Here is a 23,896-nt window from a genome sequence, read left to right on the forward strand (position 1 = left end):
GTCCATCACAGACCCTCTCCTAGACCCCCTGCAGTTCGCGTATAGAGCCAACAGGTCCGTGGAGGACGCGGTCAACATGGCTCTTCACTATGTCCTGGAACATCTGGACACAGCCGGGACCTACGCCAGAATCCTGTTCGTTGACTTCAGTTCGGCGTTCAACACTATCTTGCCACCCATACTGGAGTGTGGGCTCTCTGCACTGCAGGTGCCTGACTACACCTGCAGGTGGATCACGAACTTTCTGTCCAACAGGACCCAGCGGGTGAAGCTCGGGAAGTCCATATCTGAGCTGAGGACCATCAGCACTGGTTCCCCGCAGGGCTGCGTCCTGTCTCCCCTCCTGTTTTCCCTCTACACCAACTGCTGTACCTCCAGCCACCAGTCGGTCAAGCTCCTCAAGTTCGCGGACGATACCACCCTGGTAGGGCTCATCTCCAGGGGGGATGAATCTGCTTACAGGAGCGAGATTGACTTGGTGGTCTCCTGGTGCACCCGGAACAACCTAGAGCTGAATGCTCTTAAGACAGTGGAGCTGATAGTGGACTTCAGGAGGAACCCACCCCCTCCCTCTCCAATCATACTGGGAGGCACTCCAGTCACCACAGTGGAGTCATGCCGCTTCCTTGGGGTGACAGTCTCTCGGGACTTGAAGTGGGGGCCCAACATCGACGCCCTCACAAAAAAGGCCCAGAAGAGACTGTTTGTTTTTCCTGAGGCAGCTCAGGAAATTCCACCTTCCAAAGACCACGCTGGTGAACTTCTACACGGCCATCATTGAGTCCATCGTCACCTCCGCCATCATCATCTGGTTCCCCGCTGCAGCGGCCAAGGACAAGGCCAAGCTGCAGCGGGTGATACGCTCGGCGGAGAGGGTGATTGGCTTCCCTTTGCCCCCCCTTGAGGCCCTGTTTAAAAGTAGGGCTTTGGGGAGGGCCAGGAAGATCATGGCTGACCCCGCACACCCAGGACACGGTCTCTTCGCCCCGCTCCCCTCAGGCAGGAGGGTGCGGTCCCTAAAAACTGTGAAGGCCCGACATGCACACAGCTTTTTCCCCACAGCCATCCGGCTCCTAAATGCCGCTGCCCCCCCCCCCCCTGACCTGACCCCTATCTATCTACCCTCCCTCCACCCCCACCCAGAGAGCTTTGGACTGTCTGGATATGAACACTTGAACACTTGATCTCTGCACTTTATATTTATATTAATTACGACTCTTGCACTATGATGTTGGTTTGCACTGTCTTGTCCTGTCTTGCACCTGTCCTGCTGTAAACCGTGCTCCACTGTCCCAAACCAAATTCCTAACATGTTTACATGTCATGGCAATAAAGTCTTCTGATTCTGATTCTGATTCTGATTCTGATTCTGAATAGACTGTAAGTATGTTTAATAGAGTGTAAGTATGTTTAATAGAGTGTTTTTTATAGTGCTGACAGTCATTGAACTTTACTTAATTTGAACGTAGCATGCGATATGCGATATCCATCAGTTCCATATTTGGAGGTAATGACAGATGTATGTCAGAGCAGTATTTCAGTATTTGCATATGTTCTGTATATGTAAGCGTGTGCTGCGGCAGGCCTGGAGGGTGATAGAGCATTGAGTTGAAGTTAGTTGAAGACCTTTGTAATCTGCTCCGTTTTGATTTAAGAGACCCTTAAGCGAGGGTGTGCATAATGTTTAGGGACCTGGAACACACTGTGACAGAGTACCCACCTTTTCTTTCTGGGCTACATACTTTCCAGACGGGGGGGATGGGGGGGACGGGACCTTCAACATGTGCCTTCAGACGGGGGGGGGACGACCTTCAACATGTGCCTTCAGACGGGGGGGAAAGAAATCTCAGAATTCCTGTTGTGAGTCAGGGGGGGGCTGACAGTTTAATCCTCTGGTCGTCATTCAGCGGTGACTCAGCACGCGGGCATCCTCACCCTGTGGAGGAGAGGAACTCTTCTCTGATCCCAAACTCATTTGCATGTACAGCGAGATACGGAGATACGCCGCCGAAATAGACACGAGCGCTCTCTCGGCCTGGAATATACTTGAGCTGGAGGAGGCCAACCAGAAGAACACATCACGCAGGCACATTAGAATGTGCAAGCATGTTTTATCTCCCTGTATTAAGAACATGCAGAGGCTGGATTCTGCCATACCCAATAATAGTGTTTATTTTCCTTCACCTTACGTAAGCAACTAAGACTTTTGATACGATAGCATAGGACATTGGATCACATTTGACATTATCTTTTTTAGATTTCTGTGCAATTACTGATAGTATGATTAGTAGTGATTAGTGATAGTAGTAGTGTGTGTGTGTGTGTGTGTGTGTGTGTGTGTGTGTGTGTGTGTGTGTGTGTGTGTGTGTGTGTGTGTGTGTGTGTACAGTTGGGTCTTGTCCCATTAAACACACAATCCTACATTTAATTTTTGGCATTATCTCAGACTATTTAGGGGACTGCCTTTGGCACAAGAGTAGTCTATGGGGCAGGAGAAATTCTAATAATAATAATAATAACTTTATTTGTATAGCACTTTTCCTGCAAATGTTTTACTCTTGACTTGAACAAAGGCCTATGTGCTGAGGTTGCATCCCGAATGTAAACTGAGAGTGCAGCCTCACCAAATCTCTTCTTTTGTACATGTGGTACACAGAGAAAACCAGCATCAGAAGACCTGAGAGCTCTATTGGGCTGATATGCTAGCAGAACACCTGAGAGCTCTATTGGGCTGATATGCTAGCAGAAGACCTGAGAGCTCTATTGGGCTGATATGCTAGCAGAAGACCTGAGAGCTCTATTGGGCTGATATGCTAGCAGAAGACCTGAGAGCTCTATTGGGCTGAGTAGTGGTGCTGGGTAGTGGTGGTCTAGTGGATAGTGAGTTGGACTTGTGATCGGAAGGTTGTGAGTTCAAATCCCACCTGAAACCACACCACTACTAGTGTGCCCTTGAGTAAGGCACTTAGCCCTCAGTTACTCCAGGGGGAATGTCCCTGTAATTCGTAATTGTAAATCGCTTTGGATTAAAAGCGTCTGCTAAATGGCAAAAAATATGCTAGCAGAAGCTCTATTGGGCTGATACGCTAATCCATGGTTCAGAGTTCTGTAATAGCCGGTACAAACTTCAGATGACTTTAGCCATCGCTAATGACAAGACAAACAAAGTTCAATATTTGTGGCCAAATCCAAAACTATGGGGCCAAACTAGAGATGCTCAGCTTTAATTCAATGGGGTTTATTCAGATTGGGTTCACCATTTAGAAAGTACAATATGTTTCAAACAAGCCCCATTTCAGGGCTTCAAAGGTATTGGAAAAAGTGATATAATGTCCAAATAAAGCACTCATGTTGAATATTTAGTCAATAATCCTTTTCATGTAATAACTGTCTGAAGTCTGAGACCCACCAGACACCAGGTATCTTCTCTGGTGATGCTCTGCCAGGCCTGTACTGTAACCATGGTGATGCTCTGCCTGGCCTGTACTGTAACCATGGTGATGCCCTGCCTGGCCTGTACTGTAACCATGGTGATGCTCTGCCAGGCCATCATTTCAGGGTTAGGGTTCAGCTCGCCAAAACCACTAGAAGGCAGCACTTAGCATAATGGATCCGCTGAACTTTGCCGCCTGATGAATTACGTGAAGAGTAGCTTGTGAGTAGTTGTTTCAATTAGCAAAAACAACAAATGATTGTCTTGTCAAAGAAATTCAAAATGATGATGTCCTTGAATAAACCTTAGTTTAGAAAAAGCATGTCTTCATGGACACTTCCTAAAATGATGTTAGACATGGAATATGTGTGTCTGCAAAATGTAATATTATTAACTCATGTTGTTTTGCTCCAAACAAACGTAGATGTTGAGGACGAGCCTTTACGCATCATGTTTCATATTTCTCCCTATATGAAAACCTATCGCATATTTGTGACAGAAGGCACAAAAAAGGCTGAACAAGTCTGCAACCAATCAAAATGTTCAGACTTTTATTCATAAAAATTGGGATTACTCACATCGCAATGTTTTGGCTTGAGCGAGTGTGAGAAAAATGTAAATACACATTTAATTTACATTGTAAATACATTCGATGTTGTTGAAGATCAATGACACACTCGCTAGCCAAGCCAAAACACTGCAGTGTAAGTTATCCCCAATTTTCTGAATAAAAGTCCGAACATTTGATCGGCTGCAGACCTCTTCCACCAGCTGCTGTCACATTTAATGTCTCTAATGGTCAGTGAGGCTCGGCAGGGCAGCAAAGCTCAACACGACATCATTCACCTTTAGTCTTTAATCTGGCGATATCTCCAGATAAAAATTGGAAGAGCAGTTCAGATGGCTGAGATTCTGAACCTTTTGACCTGCTAATGTCAACAAGGGCTTGGTGTTCTGTCACTAAGTGTCATATTAAAAACCTTTAATGTATTATTTGGCCCCAGGGGAAAATATAAATACCACAATCCAATGAGTTAACCCCTCACCAATGAGTTAACTAACCTAACCCTCAGGCCTCACGTCCATTTGAGGACAGCTGATAAACAAACGACGCTCTTCAAAGAGACGCTGATGGACCTCACAGAGAACCGCTAGCCCAGTGTCCAGAGGTGAGCTCTCCAGTCAGGGTGACCCCCTCACCCGCCTCACCTCCTCCACCATAAATGTGACATTCCCACTTCCCTGATACAGTCCAGTGTCTTGTTTTGTGCTACACTTCTCACCACACCACAGCTCTTTGGAATGAGGAGGCGGAGAGGCCAGAGTCATTGGGGGAATGCAGTATACAAATCCCTCTGAACAAAGCTAATGTGCTAATGGTAATCCCTCTGAACAAAGCTAATGTGCTAATGGTAATCCCTCTGAACAAAGCTAATGTGCTAATGGTAATCCCTCTGAACAAAGCTAATGTGCTAATGGTAATTGTTGTTTTGTTTTCGCCCAGTGCACGCAGGGATTAAAGTTCCTGCTGAACTCATTATTGTTTTTACAAAACACTGAAAAAACCGACAGTGGATTCCCACAAAACTGACTTGAAAACACGGATGATTTTATTTCCCTGCTCTCTTAATAAAATAAATGAAAATGTTTTGAGATGAGAGAATTGTTTTTAAATGTCAAATTCTGATAAATGACATTTCTGAAATAAATGTAATACATTTTCAAATCGGTTTTATACAGAACCTCGAATTAGGTGACCCTGAATCATATAGTTACATATTAGGCCTGCATCCAACAGTAGCACAGTATTGTCAGCATGTAGTAATAATAATAATAATAATAACAATAATAATAATAATAACAATAATAATAATAATAATAATAATAATAACAATAATAATAACAATAATAATAATAATAATAATAATGATTCATTGTATTTATATAGCTCTTTTCCCAGGGCTCAAAGATGCTGACAATATGGTAAAAACAGAAAACACAGAAACAACAAGCAACAGATAACATGAGCACATAGAACACAGAGTTAACAACAGATAACATGAACACATAGAACACAGAGGTAACAACAGATAACATGACACATAGAACACAGAGTTAACAACAGATAACATGAGCACATAGAACACAGAGTTAACAACAGATAACATGACACATAGAACACAGAGTTAACAACAGATAACATGAGCACATAGAACACAGAGGTAACAACAGATAACATGAGCACATAGAACACAGAGTTAACAACAGAGAACATGAGCACATAGAACACAGAGGTAACAACAGATAACATGACACATAGAACACAGAGTTAACAACAGATAACATGAGCACATAGAACACAGAGTTAACAACAGATAACATGACACATAGAACACAGGGTTAACAACAGATAACATGACACATAGAACACAGAGTTAACAACAGATAACATGACACATAGAACACAGAGTTAACAACAGATAACATGACACATAGAACACAGAGTTAACAACAGATAACATGACACATAGAACACAGAGTTAACAACAGAGAACATGAGCACATAGAACACAGAGTTAACAACAGATAACATGACACATAGAACACAGAGTTAACAACAGATAACATGAGCACATAGAACACAGAGTTAACAACAGATAACATGAACACAGAACACAGAGTTAACGAACAGGCACAGGGAACAATTAACACAGCAATGTCCAGCGGGGGAGGGGGTGGCAGGGTTAGGGGAGATGGTTAGGGGTAGGGGAGGTTGTATGCATGTCCAGGGGGGGAGGGGGGTGGCAGGGTTAGGGGAGATGGTTAGGGGTAGGGGAGGTTGTATGCGTGGGAGAACAGGTAGGTTTTGAGGTGGGATTTAAAAGTGGAGAGTGAGGGTGAGTCTCTGAGTGGTTGAGGGAGAGAGTTCCAGAGGCGGGGTGCAGCTCGTGAAAAAGCCTCTGAGTTTGGAGGGAGGGACAGGTTTACCTGAGTGCACCTGTCAAGACACCATAAACAGATCTGATCGTGAGAGTGGTTCCCTATTTTTGTCAATATAGCAAAAACCAACTCATCAAAACCTGCACTACAATCTAACAGGAGCCTATGCCAATGCGCACCACTACACAAAGTGATCGCATAGGCTTTAGGAGTAGCCTAACCAAGTGTGATATCTAGACCACCAGAAAGTTGCTATCGGTATATTAAGGAGTGAGTCAACATCCTCAGGAAGATCTGGAGCTCCAAAAAAACATCTCAATTGATACTAAACTACACATCTAAACTACGCATGTAAACTACGCATGTAAACTACGCATCTAAACTACGCATCTAAACTACGCATCTAAACTACGCATCCTCAACTCCAACGTGAAGCAGGTGATGCTGTACGGATGTCCAGAAACATGTTGACATCAACAGAACAAACAACACCAACCCTAACCCTAACCCTAACACCAACCAGACAACAAACATTCTTCAACAAACTGCCTCAGGAGGTTCCTGAATATCTGGGCGGAGGGAACGGGTCAGGAATGTGGAGCCGTGTGAGAGAACTGGACAGGATCCCACAGATCCCACTGACCTACAGATCCTGAGAGTGTGGAAGTGGAGGTGGATAGGACATGCCCTCAGGAACCCAGCCACCCTCATCAACCAACCAGGAACCCAGCCACCCTCATCAACCAAAATCTATGGATTTTATCCAACATGTCAATGAACCCACTCACAATCATGGCCATACCCTTGATCTTGTGATTACAAAGGGTCTCGATGTCTCAATATCAGGTATCAGCGACCTGGCCCTCTCTGACCATTTCTGTATTTTCTTTACCATTGTAACACATAAAGCTGAAGCAATGCTGAACGTGTTGTTAAAAAACGTTATCTTACCCCTGCAGTGGCTGAGAATTTCAAAGCTTTAATGAACAGTAATCACACAACTCCCACGTTATATGAAAACGACTTAGTAATTACCTTTAACAATAAAGTAAAAATGGCCCTAGACTCCCTGGCACCTACCAAACTAAAAAAGGTTGGAGCCAAGAGGAGAGCACCATGGCGTAACAGTGAAATAAATCTCCTTAAGAGAACATGTAGGAAAGCTGAGCGCAGATGGAGAAAGAGCAAATTACAGGTTGATCAGAATATTTTTAAAGAACATCTATCTGCCTTTAACTTGGCAATGCGAAATGCTAGGAAAAATCACTTCTCAAATATAATATCTACAAACAAGAATAACCCCAGGGTCTTGTTCTCGACAATTGATTGCCTTGTAAACCCTGCTCCTAGGACTCTAGACGGCGCAGCCTCTGTCACCAAATGCGAGGAATTTGCAGCCCACTTAAGGGATAAGATAACAAATATTAGAATGTGTATTACTCAGGAAAGACTAGGTTTGTGTAACACTGTAGATCCGTCACCACAGAACATGACTATGAGCATGTTCACCATGATTAGTACTGAAACATTAGGTAAAATTGTGTCACAGCTTAAACCGTCTACGAGTCCTCTTGACCCTATTCCTACCACCTTTTTTAAGGACATTTTTGAATCTGTGTCTGATGACATACTAGGCATTGTAAATCACTCCCTACTTAAAGGGATATTTCCAGCGGCGCTTAAAACTGCCCTGGTTAGACCCACCCTGAAGAAAAGTAACCTAGATCCTTCTGATCCAAAAAACTGTAGACCAATATCCAAACTCTCGATTCTTGTACTCTTAGACTTAAGGGGTCCATTTTAGGACCGTTGCTTTTTAGCCTATACATGCTACCCCTCAGTTCTGTTATCAAGAGGTATAGCGTTAACTACCACAGCTATGCTGACGACACTCAGCTTTACATCTCAGTAACTCCCAACGACTACAAGATGATCGACCACCTGATAGATTGTATTGCTGATATTAATATTTGGATGACACAACATTTTCTCCAACTCAATCAAGAAAAAACAGAGGTATTGATCATTGGCGAGAAAACTGGGAGAGAGAAATTATCTGCACACTTGAAAACACTAGCTCTTAACACTGTGTCAGGCTAGGAATCTTGGTGTCATAATTGACCCAAATCTAAATTTTGAAACTCATATTAATAATACTATTAAAACATCCTTCTACCATTTAAGAAACATCACTAAGGTACAATCATTTCTCTCCCAGGCAGACACAGAAAAATTAATGCATGCGTTTGTTACTAGTAGGCTAGAATACTGTAATGCTCTCCTGACAGGTCTCCCCAAAAAAATGATTAATAGACTACAAATGGTTCAGAATGCTGCTGCTCGTGTCCTTACTAGGACCAAACGAAGAGTGCACATCACACCTGTCTTGAGATCACTACACTGGCTCCCTGTCAGTTATAGAATAGACTTTAAGATCCTTTTACTAGTCTATAAATCACTCCACTGCGATGCGCCCAATTACATGGTCTTTGGTCTTGGTCTTTATCTTTATTGTCATTGATATAGTACAGGTACCAAACAACGAAATTTGGGAGGGGGGGCTCCCCTGGTGCTAGGAAAGAAAAAAAAGAAAAAAAAACAAGAAGGGAAAGGAGCTGGTTTACATAAATAAAGGCTATGTACACTATCCACTATACTATACTCTACAAATAAAACACTGTGCTGTACTCTATGCTATGCTATACCTATTCTAACATTTCCTATTCTCTGCAACCTTATGTACCCTAGGGTTGTCATATTGCACATAGTGTTATTGCACATTCATTTAAAGTGTCGCAGTTTGCAGGCTTGAAATGTACACATTTGTGCCTCAGCACTACACCTGATTTTCAATCCAGCAGCTGCCATCAATCCGTCCAGACTGTCCAGGGCCCAGAACCTAGGTCTTTGCTGTGTTCAGGGCCTGGATGGCCCTGGGGTAGAAGCTGAGCTTCAGTCTGTTTGTCCTTGCGAACATGGTCCTGTACCGCCTGTTCGAGGGCAGCCGAGCAAAGTGTTCGTACCCAGGGTGGGATGGGTCTCTGGAGATCTTGGAGGCCTTCCTGAGGCAGCGTGTGTTGTACAGCTCTTCCAGAGAGGGGAGGGGGGCGCCGGTGATCTTCTGGGCCGTTCTCACGACTCTCTGTAGCGCATTCCTCTCTGCGGCTGTGCAGCTGGAGAACCAGTTGCAGATGCAGTAGGTGGACATGCTCATAAGATACACACCAGCTAGACCCCTAAGGTCTAGTGGCACGGAACTTCTAATAGTGCCAGAGGCTAGGACTAAGAGATTTGGAGGATCAGCTTTTAGCATATATGCTCCTAGATTGTGGAACACCCTACCTGAGGGCTTGAGGTTGTCTAAAACTCAGGACATTTTTAAGCAAGACCTCAAAACCTACTTATCCAATGTCGCCTTTTGCTACTAAGGGGAGACATTGGACATTATAGAACTAGGATCACTAGGCCATTACACCATACTCGTGTTTTGAGATTTGTGTTGACAGGAAAAAGGACCTGGGTGCTGATGAGGCACTGTCAGCTCCCAGTAGCACCTAGAGCAGTACTGGAATCGGTACCAGGATGTACCTGGACCACCATCAGGTTGTATTGCTGTCATCTTTATTGTGTTGTTGCATCATAACTGCGCTTAAGATTCTCTTTTGGCAGGACCTGTGCCCATGCTGGATGCAGAACGATGCAGATATAACACTAAATGTATGGACAGTGTGTACGCCGATAATATGCATGGAACTTTTCCTGGATACATGGTGTACAGGTTTTTCTCCCTTGCTTGCTTGCTTTGCGCCGGTGGTCCTTGGGCCTCCCCTTGGGGGCCCCCGGCTGCCCCGTGTGCTTGGTCTGTTCCGCCGCCGGGGCACCTGCTTGGCCGTCCTTGTGCGGGGCCTTTGTGGTCTGTGCTTGCTTGGCTGGGCCGGGTGTGCTGGTGGTGGGGCGGGCTGGGTGTGTGGGGCGGCGGGGGCTCCCCGGGGGGGGGGTGTGGGGGCCCACCGCTGGGTGCTGGTAGGCAAACTGGCTAGTAGTCGCTCTATGTGTAGAGGGCTGCAAGGGAATTTTCCTGGCTACATAGTGTACAGGTTTTTACTTTTGCCTGCTTGCGGCTCTGTCAGTATTGATTGATTGATTGATTGATTGACTGAGAATGTTCATTATGTGAAGCGCATTGAGTTGCATCTTGTAAGAAATGCGCTATACAAATAACATTTGATTTGATTGATTTGATTTGAACCAACCAGGAACCCAGCCACCCTCATCAACCAACCAGGAACCCAGCCACCCTCATCAACCAACCAGGAACCCAGCCACCCTCATCAACCAACCAGGAACCCAGCCACCCTCATCAACCAACCAGGAACCCAGCCACCCTCATCAACCAACCAGGAACCCAGCCACCCTCATCAACCAACCAGGAACCCAGCCACCCTCATCAACCAACCAGCCCTAAAGTGGAACCCCCAGGGGGAAAGACCTCCATCTCTTCAGGTTACACCTTAACTGCTCCTCCTGAGACATCTACTACCCCCCAGCACTGTGTCTCCTGAGACATCTACTACCCCCAGCACTGCGTCTCCTGAGACATCTACAACCCCCCAGCACTGTGTCTCCTGAGAAATCTACTACCCCCCAGCACTGTGTCTCCTGAGACATCTACTACCCCCCAGCACTGTGTCTCCTGAGACATCTACTACCCCCCAGCACTGCGTCTCCTGAGACAGCAGCTTTCCCCCTAGACTGTGTCTCCTAAGACATCTACTGCCCCCCTTTGTACTGTTTCTCCAATGTCTATATATTAAAAAGATATATATCCTATATATCTCCTATCACGGAGACTGCCAATGGCCCCGGGCCTGAGCTAGATTAATCTTCCTGCTACGACTGGTGAACTGATGATTCACTGGCTTAGTCAAATGTATCGATTGTAAGTCTGTTTGATTGATAAAGATTGTTTATTTCCGTCATAGCACATGACAGCGTTTAGTTTCAATTACGCAAAATACGTTCAAGGTGAAGTTTTTTTACCCCAAAAATAAAATAAAGATTTTTTATAATAATAAAAATAATAATATTAAAAAGGCATATCAATTCATCTCTCATTAAAGCATTAAAGCATTAAAAACCTCGAAAATAATATGATATCATCAACATATCATGATCATAACGCTGGTTTTTAACGCATCTTTTTAATATTGCCTTTAAATTACTAAATAATTAAGTTATGATTATATAATGATTGGAGCACTTTGAGCTGCAATGTTTGCAGGAAAAGCACTATACAAATAAAACGTTTTTATTATTATTATTATTACTGCTGAACTGTGCAGAACCAACTGAAATCATTTTATGAAGACATTGGATTTGCTCTAAGTTAAGGTTTATCCAAGCACATCATTTTCACCAGACAATCATTTGAAAACGACTCCTAAGCTTCCCTTCCCATAACTCCTCAGGCCACAGAGTTGGTAAACAGACTATAACACACTGTGACGCTACGCCACAGAGTTGGTAAACAGACTGGAACACACTGTGACGCTACGCCGCGATGCTCAACGCTGCCTCCTGGTGATGGTTTAGTAGAGATGAACAACCTGAGATTAAACTCTCTAGTACCGTCACGGTTCTCCTGCACTCCTCCCAAACCAGACTGGAAGTACAAGGTGGTGCTTGGTGGCGTAACGCACTAAGCGTCGACCGTGTAACCGCAGGGTTCCCAGTTCGATTCCGGCCGCGGACATATCCTGCATGTCTTCCCTTCTCAAGACCACCAGGACCAAGCTCCGGACCTGGGGTGATGGGGCCTTTTCAGCCGCAGCCCCGTCCCTCTGGAACGCCCTCCCCAACCACACCAGACAGGCCAACACCCTCCCAACATTCAAACAGGCCCTCAAAAACCACCTCTTCAAGCTCGCCTTCACCAGTTAACCCTCTCCCCCCCTCCCCTTCCCATGTGTCCCCAGCAATACCTTAATTAGGCCCCTATACTTTCTTCTATTTACCTTTTGTTTATTTTTATTATTACTACTCGATCTTTTCAGTTTGTAAAGCGTCTTTGAGTGTCTAGAAAAGCGCTATATAAGTCTAATGTATTATTATTATTATTATTATTATTCTCTCTCTCTCACCCATCCTTCCTGTAAAAAATCTCTACTGTCTCTATCGCAATAAAAATATATAATATAAAATAAATGAAATAAAAAGTACCAAGGACACATTCCCTGAGCAAAGAGGACAGTTAGGTGAGACTCAGGCGTCTATTTCAGCTCTGAAGAGACCAGGTCCAAACACAGGTCTGTTGGTGGTACCAGGAGGAATGACCACAGTGCTGGAGTGCTGTCTCACCTGAGCTCAGGTGGGCATACTAGTAAAAGAGACGTGTTCGAGACAATGATCAGGTCAAATGGTAAATGGACTGACTTACATAGCGCCTTTATCCAAAGAGCTTTACAACGGCCTCTCATTCACCCATTCACACACACATTCACACACAATGGCGGCAAGCTACCACGCAAGGCGCCGGCCCGCTCACTGGGAGCAATTTGGGGTTCAGTGTCTTGCCCAAGGACGCTTCAACATGTGGCCAGCCGGGGCTCGAACCGCCGATCTGCCGACCTTGCGACCATTAGTCAGCGGCTCTACCTCCTGAGACACAGCCTCTACCTCCTGAGACACAGCCTCTACCTCCTGAGACACAGCCTCTACCTCCTGAGACACAGCCTCTACCTCCTGAGACACAGCCTCTACCTCCTGAGCCACAGCCTCTACCTCCTGAGACACAGCCTCTACCTCCTGAGACACAGCCCCTACCTCCTGAGACACAGCCTCTACCTCCTGAGACACAGCCCCTACCTCCTGAGACACAGCCTCTACCTCCTGAGACACAGCCTCTACCTCCTGAGACACAGCCTCTACCTCCTGAGACACAGCCTCTACCTCCTGAGACACAGCCTCTACCTCCTGCGCCACAGCCTCTACCTCCTGAGACACAGCCTCTACCTCCTGAGACACAGCCGCCCCAGATCAACATCAACATCAAATGATCTATGTGTGCAGATTGCATGCATGTGTTCTCAGCATAGAGAGTAGATCATGCTACCATCACAGCAGGGTTCCCGGCCACGGACATATCCTGCATGTCATCCCTCCTCTCTCTCTCACCCATCCTTCCTGTCAAAAATCTCTACTGTTTCTATCAATAAAAAGAAAAATATGAGTGGGACTGCCCCATGTGTTCCCAGCTGTGGTATACTCACACTTTACTGTTTGTGTGCTTTGAAGCGCTCTATGCAATTACTACATTTCAGCCTAATAATAATAATAATAATAATAATAATAATAATAATAATAATAATAATAATAATTGTAATATTATATGGAATATCTGGAGCTGGTTTGGGGGGTTTCTGTATCTAAGACAACAGGCCACAAGTGAGAATCTTCTGCTGTACATTTCCCTCATTTCCTCTCCTAAGGGTATATTATATTATAGTATTATATCATCTTTATCCTTTCACTACAAAACCCCCTTCTGCAATCATTCCTTTTACATATGGACCAAGAATAGCTATGTGTGTATTCCCATGTGACAATCCTTCATTATATTTATTTTTTGCATAATTACTACTGTTCAGAAGCTTTTTATGTGTGGCCTTAATAAGTAGAATATTCAACACCTTCTTAGTGGATCTGAGAGCTGAGAGTGTTCTTCCGTGTTCTTCAGAAAATGTGGAAGTCCTGCATGGAGATCTAGAGTGGGTCTCTAACTTGGGCCAACTGTATTTGGGTTCAAATTGAAATAGCCACAACTCACTTCTGCAGTTAAGCGTTATGGAACGAGAAGCCGTGGTATGTCGTGGATATCGGCACGGCTAGCGAGGTGGTTAGGCACGCGAGGTGGTTAGGCATGACATGAAGAGGAGTGCCGTATGTTACGGTACATGTGGGAATATGGTACATGTGGGCAAACTAGGATTAGGGTTAGGTGCTACGTCCACTTGGTACATGCTGGCATGTCTAACCCTACCCCTAACCCTAATCCTAACCCTAACCCTACCCCTAACCCTAACCCTAACCCTAACCCTAACCTTAACCGTAGCACCCTAGCATCTAACCCTAACCCTAGTTTTCCCACATGTACCGTTTTCCCACATGTACCGTAACATATACACCCCCTAGCTGTGCCGATATCCACCATATTGATTAAGAAGAGAACGCACACCGCAGAGGTGCTGGCGACGGAGCAGAACACTAAAGGATAATGTAAGGCAGGTTTATGTGTACAGCACATTTCATACAACAGGGCAATTCAAAGTGCTTTACATACAGCATTAAAACACAGCAAGAGCAGCATAGTAAGAAAATAAAAATGACAATGAATAAAAGCAAATATAAGAAGAAAACAGATAAGACGTTTAATAAGACAATAGTTAATGGATAAAAGACATTGATAGAAGTGTTTGTGTTTAATCACAAGTGCTGCAAAACATGAAGGTTTTTAGCTTAGATTTAAATGTTTTCAGGGTTTGGGCCTGTTTGATTTCTTCTTCAGGGAGTTTGTTCCAGGAGCATGCAGCAGCGTGACTGAAAGCTGCTGCACCGTGTCTTGTTAGAAGCCGCCCACTCTCGTTCCAGATGCTAAAAGTGTCTAATTTATTGACAACAGTTTCTTACTGAGACTTAAGCCTTCTGGCCGAAACTGTTGTCAATAAATTATACACTTTATTACTTTATCGTTTATCCTATTATTACGATATACCACGCCTTCTCCTTCCATAACGCTTTTATACAACGGTTACCACGTTTATCTGTCAATATTTCACAAAAGAAAGACAAGACAAACTTTTAATTCATGTATTGCAAAAAGGTTTTGTAGTGAAAGGATAAAGATGATATAATACTATAATATAATATACCCTTAGGAGAGGAAATGAGGAAAATGTACAGCAGAAGATTCTCACTTGTGGCCAGTTGTCTTAGATACAGAAACCCCCCAAACCAGCTCCAGATATTCCATATAATATTACAATTATTATTATTATTATTATTATTATTATTATTATTATTATTAGTAGTATTAGTATTAGTATTAATACTATTAGGCTGAAATGTAGTAATTGTATAGAGCGCTCCAAAGCACACAAACAGTAAAGTGTGAGTATACCACAGCTGGGAACACATGGGGCAGTCCCTCTCATATTTTTCTTTTTATTGATAGAGACACTAGAGATTAGACAGGAAGGATGGGTGGGAGAGAGAGAGAGAGAGAGAGGGGATGTCATGCAGGATATGTCTGCGGCTGGAATCCAACCGGGAACCCTGCGGTTACATGGTCGACTCTTAACCCGCTACGCCACCTAAGCGCCCAACACATGTTTTTAGGGCCTGTGAGGTATCGCATCATCAATGTGTTTGAGTCCACAGGGGTGTGAGGGAAGTCTGCCCAGCAGGTTAGGAGATGTGTGATGAAGGTAGAGATGACCCTGTTAGAGATGATGATGAAGGTAGAGATGACCCTGTTAGAGACGATGATGAAGGTAGAGATGACCCTGTTAGGAGATGTGAGCTATCAGGGCGGATTGGTCGAGCCAGGTGATACTTTCCCTGCTGCTTGGCCAGGGAGAACATTTACATTTACATTTACATTTACATTTTGGGCATTTAGCAGACGCCTTATTCCAAAGCGACTTACAGTCGATACATTTGACTAAGCAAGTGAATAATCAGTTCACCAGTCGTAGCAGGAAGAGTAATCTAGCTCAGGCCGGACTGACCCATCTAACCCAGAAGGACCGAGAACTAACTCACTAACCCACAGGACTGACCCATCTAACCCAGAAGGACCGAGAACTAACTCACTAACCCACAGGACAGGGAGGTGTATAACCTTTAACCTCTCCTCAGCTAAAAGCAACAGGGGAGATGAGGGTGGAGGATGGAGGACGGAGGGTATCAGGGGAGAATATCAGCTTGTGCCTCTGTGGATGTTAATCATGTGGCCAATCAGAACCCCCACAAGCCCACAGCTCACTGCATTACCTTCATCTATTAGCAGAGCCTGAGAAGGAGTTGTTAAATGTGGGGGTACGCTGTGTGTCTGTCAGTCCCATAACCTCTCAATGTCAACGTTACAACACAGTCATCAAACTTAAAAAGGGATTCATAGATAATCAAAAAGAGATATGTTATCAGCAGCGTGTCTCTTTACCAGCAGTGGTGAGAATACAGTTATAGGCACTGGCGGACTCAGAGGGGGGCAGGGGGGGCGACCGCCCCTCCTGGTGCCCCCACGGTTGAAAAACGTCTCTCTTAAGTGCCCTTTTGAGTGGCGAAAATGAGAGGACATGCCCTATTGGTGCCCCTCCAATGGTCTAAACTTGACCATGTACTCCCACAGTTGAAAAACGTTGCACTAAAGTGCCCTTTTGAGTGGCAAAATTAGAGGATGTGCCCTATTGGCTGCCCTTCCAATGGTCTAAACTTGACCATGTGCACTGATGGGGTCCCATGTTATGCAGTAGATGCCCTTTTTTTCTTTTCGCCCCTGCCCTTCAAACAGCCTAAGTCCACCACTGGTTATAGGTCACTTACAGGTTGTGTTGAATCAACATCTGCATAGCTGTTTTATAATTGCACAATAACATCCAAACAGTATGAAATACTGAAATACCATGAATGTGGTATGAACAGCTGACAATATATGGCTACGTATACTGTACAGTCTTCTGCTTGTTTATAAAGCTCTCACTGGCACAGCACCAGAATATGTTCAGACCCTTTGCTAGCATATCAGCCCAAACGAGCTCTCAGGTCTTCTGCTAGCATATCAGCCCAATAGAGCTCTCAGGTCTTCTGCTAGCATATCAGCCCAATAGAGCTCTCAGGTCTTCTGCTAGCATATCAGCCCAATAGAGCTCTCAGGTCTTCTGCTAGCATATCAGCCCAATAGAGCTCTCAGGTCTTCTGCTAGCATATCAGCCCAATAGAGCTCTCAGGTCTTCTGCTAGCATATCAGTCCAATAGAGCTCTCAGGTCTTCTGCTAGCATATCAGCCCAATAGAGCTCTCAGGTCTTCTGCTAGCATATCAGCCCAATAGAGCTCTCAGGTCTTCTGACGCTGTCTTTCTCTGTGTACCACATGTACAAAAGAAGAGATTTGGTGAGGCTGCATTCTCATTTTATGCTCCAGATTGTGTCTCACTGCCAGTTTACATTAGGGATGCAACCTCAGCACTTATGTTCAAGTCAAGACTAAAAACCCATCTTTTTAATATTGCCTTTAAATGACTAAATAATTAAATAATTATTATATAATGATTAAAGCTATATATAATGTTCCAGCCGTGCCGATATCCATGACATACGCACGGCTAAATGGAATGTTGACACATCTTTTCATATATCTCTGCATTTGTTTATATTACCGTTATCGAAGTTACATTCTTACCGTTGCTTAGCAACACGATAAACAACTGTTCCGGGTCTATCGTTCCCGCAACTGAATCTTCCAGTAAGCACCATTACAGCATTACCTATCCCATCCTGTACTGCCCTGTGCAAACCCCGCGCCCCCTGTAACAGATTAACCGATGATGTGCCAGTTTATATTAGGGATGCAACCTCAGCACTTATGTTCAAGTCAAGACTAAAAACCCATCTTTTTAATATTGCCTTTAAATGACTAAATAATTAAATAATTATTATATAATGATTAAAGCACTGAGCTGCAACATTTGCAGGAAAAGTGCTATACAAATAAAGGTTATTATTATATCATTATTATTATATGAACATAACAAGAAATAAGTATTGAACACATCAACATGTTGTCCAGTAAATGTTTCCAATGAGCCTATTCAAGTGAAATTTGCACCAGACTTTGGTATTAACTCAAACAATCCAGACAAACAATCTGAACATTTAAGTCCATATGTAAATAAAGTTATGTGGAATAAAGTGGAATGAAACAGGAAAAATCTTCCCGCAACTGCGATAGACCCGGTCCAGTGTCTCTATTGGTCAGTTTGGTCCAGTGTCCCTATTGGTCAGTTTGGTCCATTGTCTCTATTGGTCAGTCTGGTCCATTGTCTCTATTGGTCAGTTTGGTCCATTGTCTCTATTGGTCAGTTTGGTCCATTGTCTCTATTGGTCAGTTTGGTCCATTGTCTCTATTGGTCAGTTTGGTCCATTGTCTCTATTGGTCAGTTTGCGCAGCCGGGCCGATCCAAGATATACGCACGGCTAAATGGAATGTTGACACATCTTTTCATATTACTCTGCATTTGTTTATATTACCGTTATCAGAGTTACATTCTTACCGTTGCTTAGCAACACGATAAACAACTGTTCCGGGTCTATCGTTCCCGCAACTGAATCTTCCAGTAAGCACCATTACAGCATTACCTATCCCATCCTGTACTGCCCTGTGCAAACCCCGCGCCCCCTGTAACAGATTAACCGATGATGTGCCTGAAAAACCTATAGTGCTTTGTGTTTATTTATGCGTGTTGTAAGTAAGTAAGTCATGTTTATTTATACAGCACATTTTACAACGACAAAAACAGCCGCCCAAAGCGCTTAATAGAAAACACTAGTAAAAGAGAAACAACAGATAAAAATACACTAAAAACAAGGTGCAATACAGAATACAAGTGCAGAAATAAAAGTCCAAAAAAGTGCTACGCGGTCTGGTGAAAAGGTCCGCATGTTCGTTCAGTTTTTTTTTCTTCATAATATTACGAAAGTTGAAGTGTTGAAGAGCCCACTCCATACAACAAACTACAGTTTTAGGATCAATAAATACTTCTGTGTGAAGTGGATTCACTGTCTCGTCTGCCGTCCTGGTGCAGTCCACTGGGTTACTGATGCATGTATACTTGTGTCAGCCATGACACTTTCACTATGACTCTTTGTGCCATGCATATGATGACTTAATGAGTTCTATATTCCAACACCCTGAGGCAGCTTGGTTAGTTACTGCTGTGTCTGCACCGTTCAGTGAGCTGAAAAACAGTTTTTAACCTTTTAACTCCTTCCTGCCCTAACCCTAACCCTGGATGACCACTGCACTCTGGGTAATAAACCCTCTACTGCCCCTTGGGTAATAAACCCCTCTACCTGTGACGTGTCTCTGGTCTGACAGATGCCAAAGGCCCCTCACACCATCCAGTTAGCTTTTAGCACGTTGGGGTTTTGTCTAAAAAACTCACGAGGGAACTGCAGAAAGGCAGTAGTACGACCATCGCCACAGCGTCAGTGACTTCAGTGTCAGTGACTTGGTGGTAAAAATGTCATTGCATGTGTGCAATATGAGCAAAACTAAATGTTGAAATAGCAGTAATACCACGTTAAAATGACATAAGGGATGGAAAGGGGGGATGGCGCAGTTTTAGAAGGGGGATGATTTTGAGTTTTTTTATTTCAGGGGGGGGGATGCCATCCCCCCTCATCCTCCCTCATCCCCCCTCAACTCCAGCGCTGATCATATCTCAAGGGGTTACTCCTAATAAATCAATTTCCTCCTCATCTTCCTCTCCCTCTCGTCACAACATCGGGTCGGTCCTATGAAGATGCAGACATCTGACTACGCCCTGGCACCAGGGGAACAGAGGTTCTCTATGTGGAGAACCCTGTCTGCCTGAGGAGATGCCATCCCTGCATCCCTGCCCCTTACCGGCCCTCAATGGCCCCGATTGTCAGACAAATAAATGTGTTTGCTATCTGCCCAGTGACCATCGTGATACCAGCTTTAATGTGATTCAGCACAGCAGACTGTCAGGCACCAAGTGTGGTCAAAGGTATTTCCTGACATTCAACTGATTGACATTCATGGCCACTCTCTGCCTATAAACGGTCACTGTGATGGAGAGATGATGACTGACTCGCATTCCAATATCCCTCAATCAGTCCTGCTGACCACCCAGCAGGGCTTCCTACTGCCTCTACCTCCCACCCTGTACTACCCTGTACTACCCTGTACTATCCTGTACTACCCCGTACTACCCCGTACTACCCCGTACTACCCCGTACTAGCCCGTACTACCCCGTACTATTCTGTACTACCCTGTACTACCCTGTACTAGCCCGTACTACCCCGTACTATTCTGTACTACCCTGTACTACCCTATACTACCCTGTACTACCCCGTACTACCCCGTACTACCCCGTACTACCCTGTACTACCCCGTACTACCCCGTACTACCCTGTACTAGCCCGTACTACCCTGTACTACCCCGTACTACCCCGTACTATTCTGTACTACCCTGTACTAGCCCGTACTACCCTGTACTACCCCATATGAATGAATGAATGAATGAATGGTCTTTATTGTCATTGCTACAGTACAGGTACCAAACAACGAAATTTAGGAGGGGTGGCTCCCCTGGTGTTAGGAAAGGAAAAAAAAAAAAAAACTTTAAAAAAACAAAATCACAAGAAGGGAAGGAGCTGGTTTACATAAATAAAGGCTATGTACACTATCCACTATACTATACTGTACAGATAGACGACTAGGGTTGTCATATTGCACAGTAGTGTTATTTCACATTTATTTAAAGTGTCGCAGTTTGCAGGCTTGAAATGTACATGTTTGTGCCTCAGCACTACACCTGATTTTTTCAGTCCAGCAGCTGCCATCAATCCGTCCAGACTGTCCAGGGCCCAGAACCTAGGTACTACCCTGTACTACCCTGTACTACCCTGTACTACCCCGTACTACCCTGTACTACCCCGTACTACCCTGTACTACCCCGTACTACCCCGTACTACCCCGTACTACCCCGTACTACCCTGTACTACCCTGTACTACCCCGTACTACCCCGTACTACCCTGTACTACCCCGTCCTACCCCGTACTACCCTATACTACCCCGTACTACCCCGTACTACCCCGTACTACCCTGTACTACCCCGTACTACCCTGTACTACCCTGTACTACCCCGTACTACCCTGTACTACCCTCTACTACCCTGTACTACCCTGTACTACCCCGTACTACCCGTACTACCCTGTACTACCCCGTACTACCCTGTACTACCCCGTACTACCCTGTACTACCCCGTACTACCCCGTACTACCCCGTACTACCCTGTACTACCCTGTACTACCCCGTACTACCCTGTACTACCCTGTACTACCCCGTACTACCCTGTACTACCCTCTACTACCCTGTACTACCCTGTACTACCCCGTACTACCCGTACTACCCTGTACTACCCCGTACTACCCCGTACTACCCCGTACTACCCCGTACTACCCTGTACTACCCCGTACTAGCCTGTACTACCCCGTACTACCCTGTACTACCCCGTACTAGCCTGTACTACCCTGTACTACCCGTACTACCCCGTACTAGCCTGTACTACCCCGTACTAGCCTGTACTACCCTGTACTACCCGTACTACCCCGTACTAGCCTGTACTACCCCGTACTACCCTGTACTACCCCGTACTACCCTGTACTACCCGTACTACCCCGCACTACCCCGTACTAACCCGTACTACCCTGTACTACCCGTACTACCCCGCACTACCCCGTACTACCCTGTACTACCCTGTACTACCCGTACTACCCTGTACTACCCCGTACTACCCTGTACTACCCCGTACTACCCTGTACTAGCCTGTGCTACCCACACTCCCCCTGTAACAGATTAACTGATTATTATTATTATTATTAATCCTTTATTTAACCAGGGTCGTCATACTGAGACAGTAGCCTCGTTTTCAAATGAGCCCTGGCCAAGAAAAGCAGCACTTAGTTAAAGACACCACATACAGTATAACAACATACAACATACAACATAAAATAACACCAAACAAGCGACAGAAACAGTGAGCAGATACAGGATATATAAAGATAACCTAAGCCTTCGCATGTATGATTCAAAGTCTCTGTAACACACAGTTTAAAACAGAAGAGAGTGAGATGAACATGCTAAGTTTCAACTTTTTCTGTGGCTGTGGCGCAGGAGGTAGAGCTGCCGTCTATTGATCGCAAGGTTGGTAGATCAGCGGTTCGAGCTCCGGCTGGCCACATGTCGAGGTGTCCTTGGGCAAGACACTGAACCCCAAATTGCTCCCAGTGAGGGGGCCGGCGCCTTGCATGGCAGCTTGCCGCCATTGGTGTGTGAACCTAGTCGTCTATCTGTCCAGTATAGTATAGTGGATAGTGTACATAGCCTTTATTTATGTAAACCAGCTCCTTCCCTTCTTGTGTTTTTTTAGTTTTTTTTTCTTTCCTAGCACCGGGGGAGCCACCCCTCCTAAATTTCGTTGTTTGGTACCTGTACTATAGCAATGACAATAAAGACCATTCATTCATGAATGTGTGTGTGAATGGGTGAATGAGAGGCCGTTGTAAAGCGCTTTGGATAAAGGCATAGCTATGTAAGTCAGTCTGTTTACCATTTAACTTGATAATCGGCAGGACTGATCGGACTCTTGGGAACCCCATCTGCACATCAGGACCTCAAGCGTGAAAGTGTCGTGGGGACTGTGAGAGAGAATCTACAGAAAAGATCTCAGATCTCAAATGTGTCAATAAACGTCCGTTGGAAACGGTCTATTTACGAGTTCTGTTTGGGAGGGAAACAGACAGACGGTGTCAGTGTCACAGTTCCTTTAGCGGTTAGGAGGATGACGCTGAACATCGAAGACGTTTGTCGGCTGTTTTAGTGTTTGTTCACAGTCGCTAGTAAGAGGGTGCGTCTCTGAGATGAGCATGCCAGAGATGGTGGTGAGAGTAAAAGAGGAACTTGGCAAACAACGGTACACTTCTACCTCAAAGAACAGAGAGGCACAGGGGTTAAAGGTCAGAGGTCAAGGCTGTTTACCGGGGGTCGTGAGAGAAGCCTTTGGTGAAAGGATATCAAAGTGACCGCGTCTGAGACACTACTCTAGATGGATGACTTACTGCATGGGACTGCCTCTCCTCAGCTAAAAGCAACAGGGGAGATGAGGGTGGAGGATGGAGGACGGAGGGTATCAGGGGAGAATATCAGCTTGTGCCTCTGTGGATGTTAATCATGTGGCCAATCAGAACCCCCACAAGCCCACAGCTCACTGCATTACCTTCATCTATTAGCAGAGCCTGAGAAGGAGTTGTTAAATGTGGTGGTACGCTGTGTATCTGTCAGTCCCATAACCTCTCAATGTCAACGTTACAACACAGTCATCAAACTTAAAAAGGGATTCATAGATAATCAAAAAGAGATATGTTATCAGTAGCTGCTGCAATGCAGTTTAACGTCTGTGCTGTAACTCTGTGTGTGTCTCTTTACCAGCAGTGGTGAGAATACAATTACAGGTCACTTATAGGTTGCGTTGAATCAACATCTGCATAGCTGTTTTATAATGGCACAATGACATCCAAACAGTATGAAATACAGTTGTGAAAACAGCCATAAAGGTGATATACACAGCTGTCTCTTTACTACTAGACAATATATGGCTAAGTATATAAGTTTAGGGTTACTTACATAAGTATATAAGTATACTGTACATAAAGATGC

This window comes from Nansenia antarctica, assembly GCF_963989245.1.
Source record: "Nansenia antarctica genome assembly, chromosome: 9".
In the NCBI taxonomy this organism is placed as follows: Eukaryota; Metazoa; Chordata; class Actinopteri; order Argentiniformes; family Microstomatidae; genus Nansenia; species Nansenia antarctica.